Source organism: Periophthalmus magnuspinnatus, chromosome 14, assembly GCF_009829125.3.
Source record: "Periophthalmus magnuspinnatus isolate fPerMag1 chromosome 14, fPerMag1.2.pri, whole genome shotgun sequence".
Lineage (NCBI taxonomy): Eukaryota > Metazoa > Chordata > Actinopteri > Gobiiformes > Gobiidae > Periophthalmus > Periophthalmus magnuspinnatus.
This window is the reverse complement of record NC_047139.1, coordinates 5,594,762-5,611,181: the sequence shown is the minus strand read 5'-3', so window position 1 is coordinate 5,611,181 and position 16,420 is coordinate 5,594,762. Positions and strand designations below refer to the sequence as shown.

At 39.9% G+C, this 16,420-nt stretch overlaps 1 protein-coding gene across 2 annotated transcripts in view; it reads right to left on the bottom strand.

Moving 5' to 3' along the window:
- The window catches only part of gabrg2 (gamma-aminobutyric acid type A receptor subunit gamma2), a 149,766-nt gene that overhangs the window by 101,326 nt on the left and 32,020 nt on the right, over window positions 1–16,420 (bottom strand). The gene's annotated exons all lie outside the window — the stretch shown is intronic.

Here is a 16,420-nt window from a genome sequence, read left to right as displayed (position 1 = left end):
TCTCTGTTTTTTGTCTGTAAAACCCCTCACCACACACTTTATACACTTTTCTCACACAGACGTTAACATTTTCTCACATTTCTCTCTCGTTTAAACTCTCTCAAAGTTCAAACCTTCGTAGGCGTCTTTGTCGGTGCAGAACGTTTCGTCGACGTTGTGGGTTTTGTCGGGGAGAAAACAAATTGCAAACGTACAGCACTTCAGAGTCACACCGCGATCCAACACACGCAGAACAAAATGCACGTTCATATTCTGTAAAAAAACATGCAAAATTGCGCTAAAAAAACCCGCGAAACAGCGAGACCGCGAAAGGTGAACCGCGATATAGCGAGGGACAACTGTAACCATTAAAATAACCACTTAAAGGTAATTTTAAAGGACATGTACCCAGTTTTTTCCGACATATTTGAGCAAAATGTGGCTACGCAGTGCAGATATATTGAATAAGCAGCTCTTGAGGTCTAAATCTGAAATGTACTGCAGTCAGTATCTAATTATAAAGAGTTATAAAGCCTGCAGTTAGCATGCTAGCTGTCGTTCGCTTTCCCACGACGACAAAACTCTGCTGTAAGAACTTATAAACTCATCGCAGTGAATACTTTGGATGCTCGGAGCGTACAAGGTAAGTGAGGAGTAACTTTGGACTGCAGTTCTGTTCTGTTTATGTTTTTAAGGCAGTAAAAATCAGGTTGAGCGTCTTAGCAAAGGCAACGCTAACACCACACCGCTCTATAACCTCTCGCTGATCAATAAGTTGCCAAAATGGAAAACGGACACACAGCAGCGTTAGTAAAATAGATCTTGAGCTTTTTCTTTTTGCATCTGTCAAAAGAAAACTACACCTTTGTCCCCAGCTCTGCCAGTGTCACAACCCACATATTTTGGTGAGTATTTATGTCCCGAGCTACAGTCGTGGTCCATTTACCAGAATACACCACAGAGCTCTCCAAGACGCTCTGTCCTCGACTTAATACGACTCCTTTCCCTTTTATTCTGTCGTTTGAAAACTGCTGGCGCCGTCCCAAAGATCACACACACAGGCCCGTTCTAAGGTTACTCAGAGCTCATAAATATCTTTACAAAGCAATTCCAGTGTGTCTCAATGGAAGGTGGTGAGTAACGGCAGACAAAAACTGAAAATGTGATGTGAATTTGTGTGTGGAAATGTGAGGCGAGGGCGTAATTGTGATTGTGTACTGATGTAGAACTATTTTACTGTTTTTATTATGTTTTTGAAATAAAGAACAAGTGGGGGAAAATTATAATAAAATAAATAAAAATAATAAAAATAATAAAAATAATAAGAATAATAAAAATAATAAGAATAATAAGACCAAGAAGAAGAAGAACCAGAACAAGAAGAACCAGAAGAACCAGAACAGGAAGAACAAGAACAGGAAGAAGAACAACAACAAGAAGAAGACCAAGAAGAAGAACCAGAACAAGAAGAAGAAGAACAAGAAGAACCAGAACAAGAAGAACCAGAATAAGAAGAAGAACCAGAATAAGAACAAGAAGAAGAAGAATAAGAAGAACCAGAACAAGAAGAAGAAGAATAAGAAGAACCAGAACAAGAAGAAGAACCAGAACAGGAAGAAGAAGAATAAGAAGAACCAGAACAAGAAGAAGAACCAGAACAGGAAGAAGAACAAGAAGAACCAGAAGAAGAAGAAGAACAAGAAGAAGAACAAGAATAATAAGAAGAACCAGAACAAGAAGAAGAACAAGAAGAACAAGAACAAGAAGAACAATACTGAATACCTGCACATACACATACATATACACATACAAATCTATACACACATTTATACATTTACACACATAGGACTATCTCAATATTTATCTAGTATTAAAATAATCAATAAAAGGCTGCCAGATGGTATTAAAAAAAAAAAAAGGCTCGTTTGTTTCTCAGAATTTAATTTGTTCTAGTTATAATTATTGTATTATGTCTCAGAAGATTTTGGTGAGTTTGGGGGTTTTTGCTTTTCCAGTTCAATAGAATTAAGTGTCTGTCCAACAGTTTAACGCTGATGTTGAACTATTTTAATTCATTTTAATACATAACAAATAGGTCTATATGGACTAGAATTTGTTTAGATATGGACTTAAATGACACTGGGCTCAAGAGTCAGTTTAAACCGAACAAAATTATACAGATAAAAGTGAAAAACAAACAAAAAACAAAAAAACTTGCAGAATTATGACCCTAACGTACAACCTATAACCTATCTTTAGAAACTGGATAAGACACTCCTCGTCCATCCCCGTTTGAGATCGACTAGTGGCTGCTCCATAGTTACTGCAACTTTCGGGAACTCTCTGCTCTATGGGAGAAATATTTTTGGGCCAGTGCATTTTTGGGGAGTTCAAACTGTCCGTGTTCAGATGAAAAAGCATCCACAGCTTTCAAAAGATCAGATTTTGTTGAAACTCCTCTCTATTTTCACAACATGAACTTTTTTAGATCTTTTAAAACCTTAAAATCACCTAAAAATTAGCGTTGTAAGATTTAGCCTAGCCTCGCTCTGAGCCCGCGCTATCTCCGCACTAACAGATTGCTCTGATTGGTCAGAACTGATCACATGGGGCACGTTTCTGACGTCACACAAGGGGGCGGAGCTAGGTCAGTATTTAGGAAATAATCTGAAAGAAAAAAAATCTTTCGTGGCATTTCAGGCCAATGAGCTCAGACCTTTGAAAACAACATGACGCCATCTTGGGTTCATCCTCCAGATCTTATTAAACGGTTGATTTTTAATAGATTTAGTTTGTTCAAATAATTTAATGATGACAAAGCTTCAGACTTTAAATAGTGCATATAATTTTGCGGAAATGATTAAAAATATATACAAATGGCTTTCGATTTTTGAGGTGAAAACGCGCGGTTCACTCACCAATAATGCACAATTTACAGAGCTTAAGTTTACATGAATGAACACATGACTTACATCGTGGCGGGTTATTGCTTACATCGCTTTGCCCAGTCAATCAAAATGGGACAGTGAAGGTCACATGTGCATCATCTGTCTGCGTCCAATGCACCGTGAAAACTCAATGGGTTTGGGCCAAGTATCTATGTTTGGGCTGCAGAATGTCGTAATCAAAACAGAATCATAATTACTAAATCACAAAGGCTGCAGTTGATTAAATAATAGACTGTTCTCTGCAGGTAGAGCTGTAGTCAATGGATCCACGGTGTCATCTTTTACGTTATAGGGATTTATGTGGGACGGCAACAGAAAGCAGAGGTTAGCGAGTGAGAGTTAGATAAAGATTTGGAATTATTTGGTATTTTTATGCAAAAAGGCAGATTAAACTCATGTGTCAAAAGCAGCAATATTTTCATAGTGAGCAGCAGTCGGAGGGTCAGGTTTGTGGAGATGCAATTCCACAAACCTGACCCAAGGGTTTGTGGGTATTTTAGTGTGTGTGGGTTTGTTTGTTTTAGGTATTTTAGTGTTTTGGGGTTTTTTTTGTTTTTTTAGGTATTTTAGTGTTGTTGTTTTTTTTAGGTATTTTAGTGTGTGTTTTTGTTGGGTTTTTTTTTTTTTTTTTTAGGTATTTTAGTGTTGGGTTTTTTTTTTTTATTTTGTTTTTTTTAGGTATTTTAGTGTGTTGTTTTGGGGTTTTTTTTTAGGTATTTTAGTGTGTGTTTTTGTTGGGTTTTTTTTTTAGGTATTTTAGTGTTGGGTTTTTGTTTTTTTTAGGTATTTTAGTGTTTTTTGAGGTATTTTAGTGTTTTTTGAGGTATTTTAGCAGGGTTTTTTTTTAGGTATTTTAGTTTGTTGTTTTTTTTGCTATTTTAGTGTGGGGGGGGGGGGGGGGTTAGGTATTTTAGTGTTTTTTTTAGTTATTTTAGTGGGGTTTTTTTTAGGTATTTTAGTGTTTTTTTTAAATAAATATATATTATTTTATTTGAGTCTTTTGAGGCTTTAAAAGGGACAATATTACACAAAACTGACTCTTGTGCGCTTTAAGACATGTTATAATGTTGATGCCTGTTTGACTAATCCTTTATTATTAGTCTGTCTACATCTATCAAGCTCAAAATACTCCATTCCACCTTGTGATGTCACGTAGTGGTAGTTGTCAAGTCAACAGCTCCGTTTAACTTTAAGTGAGTAGAGATAAGTGGCAACTCTGGGACTGAAATGATCCAAATGATTCTAGTGAAGGTGTGTGGAGTTTAAAAACACAGTGGAGCACTTCCTGTATCACCACACGATGACATCACAAGGTGGAATAGAGTGTTTTCTGTCATTTAGTTTGGTTTAATACCTTCTGTGTGGGTTCGGTACATGTTTAGCTCTGGTCTCGTCCTGGTTCATCGTTATTAAATCACAAAGGCTGCAGTTAATTAAATAATAGACCGTTCTCTGCAGTTAGGGTTGTTTAGGTTATAAGGATTTATATGGGACGGCGACAAAAAGCAGAGGTTAGTGATTCGTAAGTTTATAAATGCATCGTTTCCTAGTACGTATTTCTGCGTGGACTCCCCCTGCTGGTGTAGTCTTGTGGGTCAGATGCATAAAAATCCGTAGTAGTGAACAGATTGATCAAAAGGACGTGTTTTAGTCGTTCGAGAATTAAAATATCCTGTCTTTTTTATGGAAATGTGTTGTACGTGTAGTTTAGACCTCTGCAAACATGTTCTAAGATGCATGGGATTCTGGTATTAGGTTACGAGTCGAACAAACTCCTCGATCCACTCGGCCTCTGTGAACCCAAATTAGTTCCAAAAACATCCTTCGCTCAGTCGCCTTTTCTTTTCAAACCATCAGACAGAGAATCGGCTCCAGACGGGCTGAAATTGTCTGTAGATTTGATTAATTTTACAAGAAATTTGAACAAGTACATTTTAAATAATCAAACGTGAGTCTGTTTCACTGTAAAAACCTGCACATAATGATCTTTTATATTGGTTTGGACCGTAGGAAACGTACTGTACTGGACATGGGGACATTTTATTGTATTTTCCTGCTAATCTTAACGATGAACTGTTGGTTTTATAATGTAATTGTAATGAAATGTGTGTTTTAATGTACGTTCACCTGCACAGGGACTGCACATGGACAGGAGCAGGAGCTAAATCTGGTACAAATCATCTTTAATTTTGTTAGATTAATGAATTTGTACACGGTTCCTGACAAATAAAGAATAAAGAGTTGTTCACAGTGTGGACTGGGAACAGAATCTCACTTTTTTCAGCATCTGCACCTGATTTTAAGTTATTCTAGTCAAGATAAACGCTCTGTACATCATCCATCACGCATAAGAGCGAACGTAGTCGTCAGTAGAGTGTTTGTCCATTGATCCTAACATTGGGGGTGCGATTCCAGCTCGCACAGATGAACAGTTTCGTTGTATCCTTGGGCAAGACACTTAGCCCACTTTGCCCCCCTGCCTCTGTGCGCACTGGTGTATGAATCTGTGCGCGAGTGGATGAGCGGTTCCCTGATGTAAAGCGCTTGGAATGCCCTGAAAATGGAAAAAAATGCTATAAAAATATGTTCATTTATAGTAAAAGCAGCTAAAAAAAAAAACAAAACATCGAGACATATAAAATCGAAGCATTTTACAAAGCGTTTCGTTGTGTATCCGTGATTGTTTCTCTGTCACGGTGCAACATCCAAACGGCAAAACGGACTAAGTAGGCGGAGCTAATCGTTTAAACATGGCGCTGACTTACGGTTCAAAATCAAGCGCTTTAAATGTCACAAATCGAATCACAATTACGACACTTTCTGCAGCCCTAAACCCTGCCCTCTTATACGTACTCCTTTATTTCCTCTCGTTCGCCTCGTCACGCACCTGTGTATGTTACAGCTCACAGACGGTTGCCCCCGGTGACAGATACCAGACCCGCCGCGCACATGATGTCAGGCTAAAGTGGTCAAGCCTCTGGTCAAACGCATGTCAACGCTCTGTCATCTCCTCTGAGTCACCCCCATCTTTTCTGCTCCGTCTAACACGTCTGCGCGGTTATCGAGGACCGGGGACGGAAAGACGCGTCGAGATGGGGAAGTTTACGAAAATATAAGACGACGTAGACGAAAATATCCAACGTGAACCAGTTTTGAATGTCGTTTTTGTATTTGAATCTCATTTTTAACTCACATTTTTTATATAAATTACTAAAAATGAAAGGTGCACTGTGTAAATTTTCTGGTAGAGGGTCCGCCACCAGTTGGTACGCCTCCAGATGTTTTCTGCTTTGCCCAAAATGTTCCGCCGACGGGCTTTAAACTAACTTTTCTTAACAAATAAAATCTAAATTGTACGTTTAGCAAGTCCAAGTTTGTAAAACGCTAACCTAAACACAAAACTTCAGCTTTATCGTCAGCTTTTTCTGCGTTTATTTCACTTCTCTCCAAAAAAAAAAAAAAAAAAAAGTAATGGAAACGAGGCTTATGTAACTTTCTGGAGGAGGCGCATCACCTGCAAAAAAAATAAATAAAAAAAGGCCCAAATTACACCGTTTATGATCCGTGTTTTAACCTCCTCACAAACAGACCCCACACGTCTAACACTAAGCCTCACACGTGTAAATGTAAAGTTAAAACTGTACTTTGGAACATTCTCCATGGAGATAGACGTGTTTTATGCCAGGCTGTGGAAGATTATAGCCAAAGGAACGGCATTTCCATGGAAACAAGCAGAACGAGGCCCTCCTCCAGGCCAAAAAACAGATCTGTAGAGATGCAAGGCTGTTGAGGATGGAAGCATGTTTTTAAATGTTTTTCAGTACAATAAACGCAACCAAAATGAGAAAAAAAAAAAAAAAACATGCTTTATTTTTTGTTTATTTTTGTCTAAAGTAGGTTACACTCTGTGGCTTGAATATATAAACTATACATTTTAATATTTCAGATTTGTTTTAAGTCAAATCTGAAAATAATCCATTAGATCAGGGGCGTCTAACTCATTTTCACAGAGGGCCAAAATATGCAACTGCTTTTTAATCTTGTTTCTATATTTATTTCTTGTTAAAGTTACAAATATTGCACAGGGATTTGCATAAATATAAAGGAAATAGCTGTGTATCTTGTGTAATTCCTGATAAACTGATATTTTAAGACAGTCATACATTTTAATTTACCTTTTCGTGGGTCACATAAAATGACGTGGCGGACCACATTTTGCCCACGGGCCTTGAGTTTGACACGTGTGCATTAGAGTAAAAAAAAAGCATACAGTAAAATATTCAAATAATCCGATAAAAAGAAAGTTTAATCGTATTTTTATTTTTATAACAGCAAATATAGTCGTCCCTCACTACATCACGGTTCTCGTTTCGTGGTCTCGCTGTTTTGTGGATTTTTTGTGTGCAATTTTACATGCTTTGTTTTTCCTGAGTGGCTCCATTCAGCCAAATTTACATAAACGTTGGATCGCGGTGTGACTCTGAAGTGCTGTACGTTTGCAATTTGTTTTCTCCCCGACAAAACCCACAATGTCGATGAAACGTTCTGCACCGACAAAGACGCCTACGAAGGTTTGAACTTTAAGAGAGTTTAAACGAGAGAGAAAATGTGCGTAAAAAAGTGTATAAAGTGTGCGGTGAGGGGATTTACAGCTGCAAAACATATAGAATAATTGTTAAAAATAAAGCTGACGAGTGAACGTAAACGAGGGACCGCTGTATCCTCCCCTCACGCTCAGGTCTTAACATGTGGACGCAGTGGACGACTAAGAGGAGGCTAGATGCATTTTTCATGTCAGTGGCACAGTGAAGCAGAGCTGATCCTACCCCCCGTGGGCCACACTGAAAACGCCGCATGTACGACTACAGGGACCGCGAGCGTCCATGCGATCACACGTTCACAAATATTCACACACGTACAGCTCTCACACTCCGGCTAACATCATGTTCCTACAATTACACTCGGCTTTTAAGCACATTTAAGTGAGGAGGGCTGAAGGCCTGAGTGCAGACCGGAGCTTTTTTTCAGAAAGTAAACACCAAAACGGTACAGTAGGTGGCAAGTCAGGATAGAAATAGTATTTAAAGCCCCTGTTCCTGATTTTTCCCCCATGTATTTGAGCAAAAATGTGTCTTGCCCCACGACAGATGTGTTATATAAGCAGCTCTTCGGGTCAAAATAAGTCTTGTGCGTGTTTTCTGCATCTAATTATAAAGAGTGTTATTGTTTGATGATCAGGAAGTGTGTTTTTGCATGCTAGATGTTGTTAGCTTTACCGCAACTGCAAAACTCTGCACTGGTCTGTGAAATGTGCTTATAAACTCATCGTGGTTAATAATTAGGATGTTTAGAAGTGAGGAATAACTTGAATCACTGTTAAAAATGAAATAAATTAAATAAAAAAATAAAATATAATTAATTAATAAAAAAAAATAATTAATTAATAAAAAAAATAAATAAGAAATGAAAATAAAAAATAAAGAAATTAAAATAAAGAAATTAAAATAAAGAAACAAAAAATAATAAAGAAATAAATAAAAAAATAAACTAAAAAATAGAGAAATTAAAATAAAATATAAATAAAGAAATTAAATAAATAAATATAATAAAAAATAAACAAACAAATAAGGACTAGTTCATTTTAAAGATGTTAAACATGGCCTTTAACCAATATTTTTTTAAAGTCAATTTTGTTTTGCCCCAGTACAGATGTAACAGCAGCTTTTAAAGTCAAAATGAGACTGTTGCGCATTGTCTACGTATAATTAGCGTGATGTTAGCATGCTAGCTGCTGTTTTCAGACGTCTGCCATGTCCACACGCACAAAACACTGACTTTCTGCACATTTTCGCAAACAAAACAGTCTGTATGTTCACTGAGCTGTCTGTACAGAACACTTGGATCTGGTCTAGATACATTTTATCACAAAATAGTTTATTTAGTAATATAAATAAGGTGCACATAGTATGTGGCGACTTTAATATCAACCTATTAAACCCCCATTTAAACACCAAGACAACAGATTTCATTACAACAATGGACAGCAACAATCTATCCCAGTTATCACTAAACCAAGTAGGATTACAGGTGATACAGCTACATTAATAGATCATATTTTTATAAATATAATGGGTAGCCAAATAACAGCTGGATTACTTATTAACGACATCAGTGACCATCTTCCTGTTTTTGGTATTTTCCATCAACTTCTTAAAATAGATAAAATTAGAACCGTAATTTGAAGTTTAGCTTCAGCCTAGGCCTTTCAGTCACAATGAACAAACTCTATGTATGTGACTGTGACAATGTTTTATTTATTTTTCTGTGTGTGTCTGAATAATCTTACTACTACTACTACTACTACTACTGCTACTACTACTACTACTACTACTACTACTACTACTACTACTACTACTACTACTACTAAGTGTGTGAATGTAGAGATGCAGTGTAAATGTAGTATGTGGAGTTAGAAATGAAGTGTATTAATGTAGAGATGTAGTGTGTTTTTAAGTATCACCTGTGATTGAATAAATACTAGATATTTATTTATATATTTAAAATAGACTGGAGCGCATCTGTCGGCGTCGCCATGTTCGTTTTGCTTTGCTCGGACGCCTCGCCTTTGGCTTCCACACAAACCTCAACGCCGCTCTGTGATTGGTCCATCAGCGGGAGTCGCTCAGGGTGGATTCTCGTGAGTCTGTGAACTCACATCTTGCCGCTCAAAGTTACATTTAATCACCAGCCACGACGAGTAGAGTTTCTATTCCATTCTTTTTTAATCTATGAGCAGTTTTGAATTGTAAGCAACTGGCAATTTCTAAATCAAATCTAAATTATAAAGTTTATCCAGATTGTGCTGCAAACTAAAGAACACAGTTTCATTAAGGCACCTGCTACACTGCGTAACACACAGGAGCATATTACAGTATTTACTCACTCACTTGCTCAAGACAATGTAGCTGCAAACATCAATTTACCCGTCCTGAAGAGCCATCTGCCATTACTTTACTTTGAAGCCAAGAGCCAATTTAACCAGAAGGAGCCGAAGATAAAAGAACGGAAAATATTGCAAAAAAAATTCAAACAAATTAGAGTTTTTGCCAATTAAATCCACACCTGCACCACCGGCTTGTGGAAGATTCCAGTCAAAACGTGAACATTTCCATGGAGATAAGACGGTACCGAAGGCTCCCATCTGAAAAGTTACACAGTGCATCTTTAAAGTCACTGCACCTGAAACACGAGCTGAGTCCGCGTCGTCCGCAGCGATCCAAAGTTATTCCTCGCTTACTTTGCATTCAGAGCGTCCTGATTATTAACTGTGATGAGTTTATAAGCACTTTTCACAACGTTCAGAGACTAGAGGTGCAACAACAACAACAACAACAACTAGCATGCTAACTGTGCACTCCTCTGAAAAAAAACTAACAAACTTATAATTAGATGTAGACAGTGCACAGATGGTTTATTTTGACTTTAAGAGCCGCAAAATGTATGTACTGGGCAAGACAGTTTGTACTCAAATATAATAAGAGGAAAAAGAAGAGGAAGAAAAGGAAGAAGAAGAAGACGACAAACAGGAAGAAGACGACGACGAAGAGAAAGAAGACAAAGAAGAGGAAGAAGACAAAGAAGAGGAAGAAGACAAGGAGGAGTAAGAGGCGGCGAAGAAGACGACAGCAAAGAAGAAGAAGGCGGCAAGAGGAAGAAGAAGACGGCGAAGCAGAAGAAGGCAAAGAAGAAGGTGAAGAAGATGGAAAAGAAGAAGGCGAAGAAGAAGGTGAAGATGGAAAAGAAGAAGGCAAAGAAGGCGAAGAAAGAGATGAAGAAGAAGGCAAAGAAGAGGTGAAGAAGATGGAAAAGAAGAAGGCAAAGAAGAAGGTGAAGATGGAAAAGAAGAAGGCAAAGAAGAAGGTGAAGAAGATGGAAAAGAAGAAGGCAAAGAAGAAGGTGAAGATGGAAAAGAAGAAGGCAAAGAAGGCGAAGAAAGAGACGAAGAAGAAGGCAAAGAAGAGGTGAAGAAGAGGCAAAGAGGAAGGCGAAGAAGAGGAAGAAGACAAGGAGCAGTAAGAGGCGGCGAAGGAGAAGAAGGCAGCAAGAGAAAGAAGAAGAACGGAGCGAAGAAGAATGTGCCGAAGAAGGTGGCAAAGAAGGAGAAGAAGAAGAGGACGAATGAGAGGGCAAAGAAATAGATGAAGAAGAGGGCAAAGAAGAGGCGAAAAGGAAGGCGAAGAAGAGGGTGAAGAAAACAAAGAAGAGGAAGAATTGAATCCAGGCCTTTTAGCGGTATATAGAATAAGCTGAGCCGGTGCAGCCACAGTCACTGGTTCTGTTACATCAGGATCTAAAAATACTGAGAAACTATAACGTCAATACATCGTGTAAGACTCAGTATTGTCCCTTAGACCTTTGAAATAATCCATCTTTAATTTTCACAGGGCAACGACCTTGATGTATGCCATGGATTATCATAAATTACGACTTTTTCCACCCGCTTCACTCCTCTTTTTCTCTCCTCGTTCCCCCTCTCCGTCTCTGTGACTCATTTTCTCTCCACTTTTCACACATGCACACACGACTCCGGCAAACCCAGGGGCATTAAAATTAAATGAGCGCAACAATGGACTTCAAACACTCGTCACAATCCGCGTACGATCTAAATCCTTGGCATTTGAGTCAGAGCAGAGAGAGGAGAGTAGAAAATAGGCCTAGCTAGCTGCTCCGTGATGGCTGTTTGGCTTGATTGGTCGGTATAGCCGTGATGACAGTGCATCGCTAGCTAATTATAACTCCATGTGGCCGGGTAACTTGGCAGCGCAGAAGACACAAGATCATAGACTATTTGAAGATGACGGCTAAACTCGGTAGCAGCTAGCTTTGCAGTAGGCTACACCGCGCCCTCAAAGCATAACTCTCCAATTTAAAAGGCGTTGCTAACCCACTTCTAGCATCATAGGAGGATATACGGGGAACATAGTACAGAATATAGACGGAATACTTGAGCATAAACATGATTTGGATGTGTTGAAGTGTTTTATGTGAGGGTTCGGTTCATTAGCGAGTCCCATGGTTCCCTCAAACGAAGGGTTATCTAAGCACAGCGAGAAGAGGGGGATTGGCCGAGCGATACTTTCGATTGGTTTGTTAGCTTTTGACACGTCATTATGGTGATTTTTTGGGTTTTTGAAATGCGATAACCACCAGAGGGACCAGTTATAGTAATATTTCTGTAAACCAATGCAATAGCAATATGTATTTCTAACTAGTGTTACTCGATTCAGATACTAAGGAAAAGACTTATACCGATTCGGATACTAAAATGATAATCTGATTTCACGTTACATGTACTGTGATATTACCATGTGGTGTTATGTAAACATATACTACTAAATCACTCGTATGACTTATTACAGATGCAAACCAAGTGCTAACATGTTTCGTTCTGTTGTTTATTTATTGCAGCTGATGATTTTTTTAGATTCAGAATAGTTTTTGTGGTTTAAATCTTATTGTTTATCGCAGGGTTGCCCAAACTCTTTCCACCGAGGGCCATATATTTAAAAATATTCAACATGGAGGGCCAAAAAAACAGTTGTCAACAGTAGATTATTCAGATGGTGCATTTAACATAGTTTGACTTCATACTTTAAATAAGGCTTGAAATATTAATATTAGGTCTGTATGACAATGCAATGAGATGTTATTTAGGTTATATTGGTAGGATTACTCAAATTTGCCGTAAAAAGTAGTGATTATGATCAATTGGGCCAGTTCAACTGAAGCCTGAGGGCCATTAAAAATTGGTCTGAGGGCCGCATTTGGCCCCGGGGTCATAGTTTGGACACCCCTGGTTTATTGTCTATATTTACTTCAGCAAAATATCGCACTGACAGACATGCAGACAGCAAACTCTCCACCAGAAAAGTTACATTCTACACCTTTAAAATGAACTTTGAACAGAATCCTAACACAAATCTAATCACAACACAACACTCACAAGTGTCCAAGAAAAAAATAGTCTCTCCAGTTAAATCTACGTAGAGAAGACGGATTGAAATAGAGAAACAAGCGCAGAAAAAATATGGAGGCGGTCGTCTGGAGTCGTATGAAGCGAGTCTATATCATACTTATTTTAGGAGAAAACTCGGCTCTGAACTCCATGAAAAGACCGTTCAGTCCGCGCTGTAATACGTCTTCTCCTTACGACTATACGTGACAGGCCCGTCCATAAAACGCTTTTCTGCAGAAATACTGGCCCCGTAAATCAAGCATTCATGGACTCTAAGCACCTGTCCATTTCCCACTCGCAGATGGATGTCGGGATAGGGATATGTGCCACGGAGGAAGAGGAGGAGGAAGAGGAGGAGCGGGGCCGGAGAGAACACCGCTGTCCGTCAGGATGAAGCCGAGTGGACTCCTGTCTGTTTAGAGCAACTCCAGCACCGTGACGGACCGGAGAAAGAGAGAAGGAGGGAGAGAAAGAGAGGGATATGTCATGTGTCTGCAGCCGTTCACCCATAAAGAAGAGAGGGAGGAAGAGAGGGAGGAAGAGAGGGAGGAAGAGAGAAGGAAGGAGAGAAACAGAGGGATATGTCATGTGTCTGCAGTCGTTCACCCATAAAGAAGAAGAGAAGGAGGAAGAGAGGGAGAAAGAGAGAAGGAGGGAGAGAAACAGAGGGATATGTCATGTGTCTGCAGTCGTTCACCCATAAAGAAGAAGAGAAGGAGGAAGAGAGGGAGAAAGAGAGAAGGAGGGAGAGAAACAGAGGGATATGTCATGTGTCTGCAGTCGTTCACCCATAGAGAGGGAGGAAGAGAGGGAAAGAGATATGTCATGTGTCTGCAGTCGTTCACCCATAAAGAAGAAGAGGAGGAAGAGAGAGAGAGAAAGAGCGATGTCATGTGTCTACAGTCGTTCACCCATAAAGAGAGGGAGGAAGAGAGGGAGGAAGAGAGGGAGAAAGAGAGAAGGAGGGAGAGAAACAGAGGGATATGTCATGTGTCTGCAGTCGTTCACCCATAAAGAGAGGGAGGAAGAGAGGGAGGAAGAGAGGGAAAGAGATATGTCATGTGTCTACTGTCATTCACCCATAAAGGAGAAGGAGGAAGAGAGGGAGGAAGAGAGGGAGGAAGAGAGGGAAAGAGATACGTCATGTGTCTGCAGTCGTTCACCCATAAAGAAGAAGAGAAGGAGGAAGAGAGAGAGAAAGAGCGATGTCATGTGTCTACAGTCGTTCACCCATAAAGAAGAGAAGGAGGAAGAGAGGGAGGAAGAGAGACAGAGAGATATGTCATGTGTCTACAGTCGTTCCTCGAAGGAGGAAGAGAGGAGAGAGGGAGGAAGAGAGGGAAAGAGATATGTCATGTGTCTAGTCATCCACTCAAAGAAGAAAAGGAGGAAGAGAGGGAGAAAGAGAGAGAGAAAGAGCGATGTCATGTGTCTACAGTCATTCACCCATAAAGAAGAGAAGGAGGAAGAGAATGAGAAAGAGAGGGGGGAAGAGAGAGAAAGAGAGGGGGAGAGATATGTCATGTGTCTACTGTTCTTCACCCATAAAGAAGAAGAGAGGGTGAGAAAGAAAGGGAGGAAGAGAGAGAGAAAGAAGGAGAGAGATATGTCATGTGTCTACTGTCATTCACCCATAAAGAAGAGAGGGAAGAAGAGAGGGAGGAAGAGAGGGAGAGAGATATGTCATGTTTCTACAGTTGTTCATCCATAAAGAAGAGAGAGAAGAGAGGGAGGAAGAGTAAGAGGAGAAAGAGAGGGGGAAAGATATTTTATGCATCTACAGACATTCACCCATAAAGAGGCAGAGAGAGAAAGAGAGGGAGAGAGAAAGTGAGAATGGGGAGGTAACAGACAAAGTGAGAGAAGGGGAGAGGGAGAGAGAAAGTGGAGAATGGGGAGGTGAGAGACAAAGTGAGAGAAAGCGAGATATATGTCATGTGTCCAAAGTCATTCGCCCATCAAGAGGCAAAGAGAGAATGAGGGAGAGAAAGAGAGTGAGAGAGAGATGTGCCGTGTGTCTTCAGTTATTCATCCATAAAGAGGCAAAGAGAGAGTGACAGAGGGAAAAAGAGGAAGAGAAAGGTATGTCATGTGTCTACACTCATTCACCCATTAAGAGGCTGAGAGAGACAAAGAGAGAGAAAAGGAAGGATGTATGTAACAGAGGAAGAGGAGGAGGAGAATGGAGCGCTCTCAGCTGTCCGTCAGGATGAAGCCGAGTGGACTCCTGTCTGTTTAGAGCAACTCCAGCACCGTGACGGACCGGAGAAAGAGAGAAGGAGGGAGAGAGAGAGGGATAAAAGTGAGAGGAGGGGGTTAGACACAAAGTGACAGAGCAAGAGAGAGACAGAGAAGAGGAGAAAGCGAGAGATATGCCATGTGTTTACATCCATTCACCTATCAACAGGCAGAAAGAGAGGAAAAGGAGGAGAGAGAAAAAATTTGAGAGACGAAGAGAGAGAGAAAGCGAGAGATATGTTGTGCGTCTACAGTCACTCATCCATCAAGAGGAAGGGAGAAAAAGAGAGGGACAGACAGAGAGAAAGTTAAAGAGGATGGAGGGGGCAGAGAGGGAGAGAGAGATGCCATATGTCTGCAGTCATTCACCCATCAAGAGAGAGGGAGGGAGAGAGTTAGAGAGAGGGAGGGAGATAGAGAAAGTGAGGGATAGAGAGAGAGAGAGAAGGTAAGAGATAGGAGAGAAAGAGGAAGGGGGGCAGAGAGAGAGAGAGATACTGTATGTCTGCAGTCATTCACCCATCAAGAGAGAGAGGGAGAAATTGAGAGAGGGAGAGAGGGAGAGAAAGTGAGTGATAGATAGAAAGAGGGAGAGAGAGAAAGAGAAATAAAGAGAAAGAGAGAGAGAGGGCAGAGAGGGAGAGGTAGAGAGAGATGCATATGTCTATATATGTCTACACTCATTCACCCATCGAGAGAGAGGGAGGGAGAAATTGAGAGAGAAGGAGAGAGATAGAGAAAGTGAGGGATAGATAGAGAGAAAGACAGATGAAGAGAAAGAGGGGGAGAGATAGAGAGAAAGAGAGATGAAGAGAAAGAGGGGCAGAGATAGAGAGAAAGAGATGAAGAGAAAGAGGGGGAGAGATCGAGAGAAAGAGAGATGAAGAGAAAGATGGGGAGAGATACTTGTGTAGTCATTTACCCATCAAGAAAGAGGGAGGGAAAGTGATAGGTAGAGAGAAAGGGGGAGAGAGGGAGAGAAAACAGGAGATAGAGAGAAAGAAAGTGAGAGATGTGTGTCCAGTCGTTCCTCAGTGTTCAGTAACAGAAGCTGCAGCATCAAAATGAAATCACAGTTTGAATGGACACGATCGACAACTAACGAAGGTCGACATGTTTTTTTTTTTATTTTCCTCCACAAACAACAAAACCTCCTGTCTTATTTTGTTCACGTGCAAAAATAAAATAAAAAACAAGTACAATGCCTTTAATAAATATGGGAGTGAGGCTAAAGCGTTTT